The sequence below is a fragment of the Vanessa atalanta genome, chromosome W (assembly GCF_905147765.1).
Source record: "Vanessa atalanta chromosome W, ilVanAtal1.2, whole genome shotgun sequence".
Taxonomy (NCBI): Eukaryota; Metazoa; Arthropoda; class Insecta; order Lepidoptera; family Nymphalidae; genus Vanessa; species Vanessa atalanta.
In genome coordinates this window covers 3,416,871-3,425,530 of record NC_061901.1, presented here as the reverse complement: position 1 = coordinate 3,425,530, position 8,660 = coordinate 3,416,871, and the positions used below count along the sequence as shown (strand labels likewise).

The 8,660-nt window shown below is 39.8% G+C and overlaps 1 pseudogene; it reads left to right on the top strand.

The window, feature by feature from the left end:
- Positions 1-2,392: 2,392 nt before the first annotated feature.
- LOC125075537 lies at positions 2,393-6,307 on the top strand (annotated as a pseudogene).
- Positions 6,308-8,660: the final 2,353 nt, after the last annotated feature.

Here is an 8,660-nt window from a genome sequence, read left to right as displayed (position 1 = left end):
GCAAACTTGCGTCTTTTTGGGGTTGCAATAGACTAGGTTTAGCCGACCCCAGTTCGAGACTTTGTTTAACGAAGACTCGATTTGAGACACAAGTTTTTTCCGGTTTTCTTCGACGTTTTCCCGAGAAATATTAGCACGGCCGGTGTATGAGGTATCTACGGTGCTGTTGTCTGCATAGCAGTGAATGTTACAGATTTGCAACAAGTAATTGATATGCAGAAGAAACAGAGTGGGTGATAGAACGCAGCCTTGTGGGACACCAGCATTGTCAATTTTAAGTCAGAGCATGCACCGTCGACAACGACCTTGATGCTCCGATCTGCCAAAAAACTGGTAATCCAATTGCATAATTTCCCGGGAAGCCCATAGGAAGGAAGCTTCGAAAGAAGCACTTTGTGCCACACGCGATCGAAGGCCTTCGCTATGGCCAGACTGGCTGCTAATGCCTCCCCCTTGCTCTCAACTGCTTCCGCCCATCTATGAGTAAGGTAAACTAGAAGATCACCGGCTGAGCGACCCCGACGGAAACCGTACTGGCGGTCGCTAATCAACTGGTACTCCTCTAGGTACCGCAGGAGCTGGCAGTTTATAATGGACTCCATTATCTTGGAGAACAAGGAGGTGATGGTCTGAGCGGTTGCCATTTTGAGGGATCGGATGCACCAAAGCAATCTTCCAGTAGTTCGGGACGACGCCGAATGCATAGGGTTGCCGGAAAAGACGCTTCAACGACATCAACCCTGTTCCCATAACATCGATTTTAATAAAAAAATACTATAGTATAAATAAGTGAAAACCGCATCGAAATCGGTTAAGCCGATTCCGAAATTAGCGGGAACAAACGTATAGATAAACAGACAAAAAATCTAAATATGATATGAATGTGTAATGTGTATGAATATGGCCTTATAGATACCCCCAGTAATATTTATTGACTCTCGACGCAAAAAGAGAGGGTATATAAGATTAACGTGACTGTGTATAGGTCTGTGGTATCGCAGCTCCCATACGGATGAACCGATTTTCGTTTAGCTTTTTTTTTGTGTCATAGATAAATTTTATCCCTAGTGTTCTGAGCCATGTTTCATGAAAATCTGTTCAGCCGTTTGAAAATCATCAGCACTTTAATAGTTGATGTGGGGATCTGACTACCTTCCATATGTCCTAGCGATTCGAAATTTGGTTCCGTGTTACTTCAATGATATTGAAAAAATATGGTAAAGTAACCATGACCTCAAATATGATATGTTAGGGTAAGGTTTAGATTAAGAAAGATTTAAATGCGATCAATTAGGCTCAATTAGCACTATGTTTATACCTATTATACCTAGTACCTAACTATGTTACTAACTCAACTAACTAATTACTATAAATACCTTCCTAATATTTATACCTTCTTTAAAAAGGCCTACCTACACAAAAATAAACTCTAAAAATAACAAATAATGTTTTAAACCGATTATAATTCGTAATAATCGTAATTAGATAATTGTTTATAAAAACTATATAAACTTTAGCGGTCTCCCGACGCGACGACGACGCTTGGAATATTACTTATTCCATATATACATATTCCAAGCGTCGTCTTACCGATGTACGGATAAATCCAATAGGGTTTAGACACGCGGGAGCGTGTCAGCCAAGTTCAAAAGTAATAAACAGAACTGGCGAGCAGCACCATGTGTAATATTACACGAACCATTTGGAGCCAATTTTGACCTCCTCATAACTCAAAAACTATTTGAGTTATGAGGATCGTCATTTTTATCACTGACTGACCAAAACTATATCCTACTTCCAGATGACCTAGAAAGTTGAAATTTGGCATGCAGGTAGATAATTAGGCCAATACAAAGGAAAAAATCTGAAACTGGAAATTTTTTATCATTTTATTATAATTTTTCATTTTATTGGGTCTATTAGGAACATTTATATACTTATAGTTCCTGTAATAACTACTATATATTAAAAAAAATGATATAAGAACCAGCAATCAAAACTTATGACAGTCGGTCTTAATGTGGATTTTAAGGTCTTCATGTGAATATATAACGAGTTGAGTGAATATATAACCCTTAATTTTTTTAATTCCAAATATTTCCGTTTAAGTATTTATGAGTATAGTCGACTTTCGTATTTATTACGTTATTGATTGGCATTTAGCGCACATCAATGGTTCAAAATTAATATACTGCTATATATGTAGTTAAGTAAAGCGTTTACGTGTGTGCGTGTGGCTGCGTCCCCGCCGGTGCAACGCCTCGATTAAAACAGTGTGTAACTAGCCTCGTGATTTAACTGACGCAACCCTACTCCTTTACATATATAACAGTGGCTACGATCGGAAACACGCGTAGATAATTTAAAATTATACATATTATTATACCCGAAAATGTCGACAGGAGTATCGTTTGGGATATTGTCATCATTCGATCATAGTTCGCAAGAGTGGAATAGCTACAAATCGCGTTTAAATCAATGGTTCATCGCGAACGATATTACAAATGAAACGGACAAATGAAAAGTCAAACGAAGGGCGATTTTACTCAGCGCGCTAAGCGAATCTACGTTTAAACTGGCTAGTGACCTGGCGTTGCCTAGAAAGGCCGAAGACGTGGACTACGAGGAAATACTGAGATTACTCGATAATCACTTCTCACCTAAACGTATCGGGTTCTCAGAAAAATCTATATTTTATTCGGCAATGCAGCAGTCAGGCGAGAGTCACACTCAATGGGCAGCCAGAATTAGAGGCTTGGCAGCACACTGTGGTTTTAAGAACTTGGAAGAGGCCCTACTAGATAGGTTCATCATGGGCATGATACCCGGACACGAACGAGATAAGTTATTTGCCCAAGATCAGCGGGAAATGACTTTGGCAAAGGCAGTGGATTTGGCGGAAAGCGTGCGTTGTGCACGTTTGGCCGCCATATCGGCGGTGGCGATGCCAGGTGGCAGCGGGGCCTTCGTGTCTGCAGCAGGCCAAGATGGCGTGTTCGCAATCTCCAAAAAAGAAAAGTGCAGTGTATGTGGTTTTACAAACCATAAATCAGTTCAGTGTCGTTTCAAAAACTATAAGTGTAAAAAGTGTAGTAAAAAGGGGCATTTAGGAAGAATGTGTACGGTCGATAAAGTAAAATATGTTGAGGAAGGTAACATGGGTGACGAAGACGATGGTGAGTCTTTCTATAATATTAGGTGTGACTCAGGCAAGCCTATGACTGAAAAAGTGTACATCGGTGACCTATTTTTAGAATTTGAAATAGATAGTGGCTCGGCAGTTAGTGTAATTTCGGAGAGCACATACAAAAAACATTTTCCTAAAGTGCCGTTGTTAGCGACCAATAAAAAACTATTAGGTTATACTGGTACTAAGCTTGAAACTTGCGGAGTCGTACGTTTACCGGTTGCATACTCTGGGAGTGTGCACGACCTTGACGTGTTTGTTGTGCGGAGTGGTGGCCCGCCCCTCTTGGGACGAGATTTTATCCATAATTTTAAATTAGAACTCGCACCAGCGATAAATACGTTGTATATAAATGACTCATCGGGAAATAGTCCGATTCTGCAGGGATTAATTAAAAAATTTCCTAAAACGTTTTCCGGTCAGTTAGGTGCATTTAATAAATATACAGTTGAGTTACGGTTAAAACCGGATTCAAAGCCAATATTTCATAAAGCTAGACCGGTGCCTTACGCTTTAAGGCTGAAAATCGATAAAGAGCTAGATCATTTAGTGAACTTAGGCATATTAAAGCCTGTGGAGCATTCGGAATACGCGTCCCCAATCGTCCCGGTTTTAAAAAAGACGGGAAGCTCCGCTTATGCGCTGATTATTCAGTTACAATTAATAAACAGTTAATTATTGACCAATATCCCTTACCGACTATTAAAGACCTGTTCGCTAAACTTAATGGGGGTGTTCAGTTTAGTAAAATAGATTTATCGATGGCGTACAATCAATTCATTTTAAATGAACCATCACAAGCCCTCACATGCATAAATACACATCGCGGATTGTTTAAATATACTAGGCTAGTGTTCGGTCTGTCGTCGGCGCCAGCTATTTTCCAACGTGCGATGGAATGTTTATTAGCAGGGCTAGAAGGCGTAGTATTCTTACTTGACGACGTTTTATGTACCGGACGAGATGCGGAACAGCATAAACAACGTTTAACAGCTGTATTACAACGCCTAGAAGACGCAGGGTTAACTATACAAGCTTCAAAATACGAATTTTTTAAGCACGAGCTATGCTACTTAGGTCACATCATCGATAAGAATGGCGTGCGGAAATCTCTAGATAAGGTCAAGGCCATTCTTGAGGTCTCCAAACCAGAAAATGTCACACAATTACAATCTTTTTTAGGTCTAACAAACTATTACCGGAACTTTATACCAGAAGCGGCGTCAATTTTATACCCATTATATAACTTACTACATAAAAATGTAAAATGGGAATGGACGTCAATTCACGAAGACGCTTTTAATAAAATAAAAAAACTTATGGCTACCGATAAATACTTAGCGCACTTTGACCCACATGCGACTTTAATATTAACCGTCGATGCGTCACCAGTGGGATTAGGCGCCGTGTTATCACAGATCGGGCAAGACGGGATTGAGAGACCCGTATCATATGCGTCTCGGACTCTCAATGCAGCTGAGAAAAAATACGCGCAGATACAGAAAGAAGCAACCGCGATTATATTTGGTGTTCGCCGATTCCACCAATACCTGTACGGTAGATCGATTCCCTTTATTTTACGAACGGACCATAAACCGCTTTTGACAATATTCGGGCCTTACCGAGGCATTCCCGAAGTGTCCGCAAACAGACTTCAAAGATACGCTATATTTCTGTCAGCATACAATTATCGTATCGAATACGTTAAGAGTAGTGATAACAGTGCAGATTTTTTATCGCGAGCAGTACTCGATACGGGCAATACGACGGGCGTCGGGAGGCGGGGTACTCGGGAAGCGGTTCACCGTGTGCGGACGCTTACAGATGAAAGCGAGGATGACCACGCGACATACGTGCATTTTGTGCTCGACGGAAGCCTGCCGGTGACGTCATACGATTTGCAGCGCGAAACCGATAACGATCCTATTCTAAACAAAGTAAAGTTTTACATTTTTAAAGGTTGGCCAAGAAAAGTTAGTGATTTACAATTAAAACCGTATTATAATGTTAGATTACAATTATCTTTTGAAAAAGGAATTTTATTGCGAGGTCACAAGGTTGTCATACCGACCTCCTTAAGAGATACCATATGTAAGGAATTACATAGCTCACATTTCGGCGTAGTTAAAATGAAAGCTGAGGCACGTAAAAGGTTTTGGTTCCCCGGCATAGACAGGGTAATAGAAAGGCTAGCGGCGGCATGCTCGGTGTGTGCGGCCTTACGGCCTCGGCCGCCGCACGCGCCGCTCGCACCGTGGCCTTACCCGCCTCATCCCTTCTATCGTGTTCACCTAGATTTTTTGGGTCCGTGAGTGCTATACGATGATGAATTTTTACGGAACTAAAGCTGTTGTATCGAAACTGTATGATTTTATGGCCCGGGTAGGGATACCTCATACTTTAGTAACTGACAACGGCACTTCATTCACTTCACAAGATTTTAAAGATTTCTGTTTATCGAACGGTATTAAACACGTGTTTTCACCTCCGTACCACCCGGTAAGCAACGGCCAAGCCGAAAGTTTTGTTAAAATAATAAAAAAAGGGTTACAAGCTATAATGTTGACTAATAAAAATAAAAAAAATGTAACTGATCAGATTTTAAAATTTTTATTTGATTATAGAAATTCTAAAAATAGTACCACTGGCAAATCGCCGGCGGAATTGTTGTACGGCAAGCCATTACGCTCGAGGTTAGATCTCATAAACCCTATTGATGTAAGTCCGTCTTCTTCACCCTTAGACCTAACTCAAACTATAGAAAGGCAACAGTGCTTGCAGGGTAAAAGCTACAAAGGGAAGCAAAGAAAATAATTTAAAAGGAATGAATTAGTGTGGACTACAAAAAACTCAGAAAATAAAAAATTTTGCTGGATTAAGGGCCTCATTAGAGAAAAAATCGGAAGCGTAATGTTTAAGGTTTTCATACCAGAATTAAACCGCGAAGTAACTCGACACGTGGACCAGATAAGGGCACGCACGTCTACAACGGGACCGGATCACCAACCAGCTTGGAATCCCGATGTCGTTCCCGATATACAGTCAATAACCATTGACTATATATGCATCTGCGTCTTCAACTCCTTCGCAGGATCCCGGGAGGGAGAAAGCAGAGGATGAGAGCGCCAGTGACGAATTCGATTCTACCTTTGCAACACCTCCACCCGCCCCAGTGTCCACTCGTAGACGGGAACTGACCCCGATAAGTATCGAGTGACTCAGTGACATGCAATTATGAGCATCAAAAACTATTAAATTAAACACTTTGCGTAATCCTAGAACATTCTTAGTTTTATATTAGCTTTAGTTATATAATTGATACTGTTCTTTACTATAGGTGGAGGGATTGTTATATATGTAGTTAAGTAAAGCGTTTACGTGTGTGCGTGTGGCTGCGTCCCCGCCGGTGCAACGCCTCGATTAAAACAGTGTGTAACTAGCCTCGTGGTTTAACTGACGCAACCCTACTCCTTAACATATATAACATATACTTTAAAAAACAATAATAATAGGCATTTCGGTAGACGGCGTACGTCGCAACGCCGGAGCAGCGGGATAGGAGCGTTGCGATAAAACCTTGACGATGACGTGTCCGAGCGAATGGCAACCGCGTTCAAAAAAATTATTCCAATGCCTTCCGATCCATCGGAATCAAATAGACTAGGCAGCTTCCAAGCTGCCTAGTCTATTTTGTCTTTTGTTTCATATTCTTTGTTTGAGTATACTAGTATACAACAAAAAATAGGTTTCGTGAGACTGTAGTAAAGTATGTATATCGTATAAATGGGATGATTTAAGTATGTACTCTAGCGCTACAAACGGATTTTTATTACATCGTTCTTAATAGAGTACAATATAAATTTAATGTTTATTCACTTAAAATAAATAAAAATAAAACAATTAAAAAAAAGCCAATTCTCCGACTAAACTGATTATTGAAAGCGCAGATTTTTAAGGAACAATATAATAATTAAGTAAGTCTACTCAACTTTTTGAGTTAACGAAAATAATACTGTGCCTACGTATTATCTTTTGTTAATGTAAGCAAAAATCACTGTCCATAACGGCACCTAGAAACAAGTCGATATTCGATATGCTACATTGTCAATTAATACATTATTATATGTTCTGTCGCTAGTCGCCATTCTAACATCGCACTGTAATATCGTCGTAACAATTAAATATTGTAAATTATATTACAATACATATATCTATACTCAATTGCCTTTTATTACATCATCCACTAGACATTTAAAGCAAATTGGTGACCCCGACGTGATTTGGAAAATTTGGCTACTATTGCAGACAAAATTATGGAAAAAACAAGGCCTATTCAAATAGCGGAGGTTAGTAGTATACCGTCGACGTCAGCTGATAACCTTTACGTGTTGCAAGCACAAGTAGCTCAGCTATCTTTACAAGTGATGGAATTGCAGAAAAATCAAAGATTTCAATACAAAAAACGAAATTATAATATTCATAATCGCTACCGATCAAAATCCCGTGGCCGTAATACGATACGGCGTAAGTCTCGGAGCGCCGATGATCTTTGCTACTATCATGCGCGATTTCGCCATAGAGCTAACAAATGTACAGAGCCGTGCGCATGGAATAAACAAAATACCCAGAACAAGGAAAACTAAATAAGGTGCAGTCAGTGGCGGATGTCTGCACCCATTTACCATGCCACCGCTTTTGCGTGACCGACTTAAACAGTGGTCTACGTTTTTTGGTGGACACGGGAGCCAACGTTTCTGTTTTGCCAGCCGTTAAAAAACCCTACAGACATAGTGATAGTGACAGTTATAGACTTTATGCCGCGAATGGGAGTGAAATACGAACATATGGAACTAAGCGCTTAGAGTTAAATTTAAAATTAAGAAGACCTCATGCTTAGAATTTTATACTCGCCGACGTAAAACAGCCTATCCTTGGTGCCGATTTTTTAAATCACCACAAACTCTTGGTGGATGTAAATGGTCGAAAACTTATCGATTCTGTTACGAGTCTAAACGTTATTGGGTCTATGGTAAATTGCAAACAAGACACTATCAAAACAATACTGAGGGCTTAGCCAAGTTGACATTCTACAATCGTAATCGCTAATAGAAAACTAAACAAATGTATGGGCATGACGTCATCTCAACGCTAAGTCACGTGATCAAAACAAACGAATAGAAAAGTCGTAGACAAGTTGACAATCGTTTAAAGTGATAGAATTGAATATAATCGTTTCTACAACGATAATCGCTAACGCCATACAAAATGGTAGCCAAGTTACAGTTTTGACAAGCGCTGACGAAACGATGTCGAAGTTTTTTATCGATAACTAAGCGATCTTAGAGACTCAATAGTTAACGCTAAAAAAATGGCGTCTTATTTGGTGATCGACAAGTGTTTTGTTTGTTAAACTTTTTTTTTCTATTATTACCTTTTAAAATGCATACTTTAAATATGTTGTGGTGTGCTCATA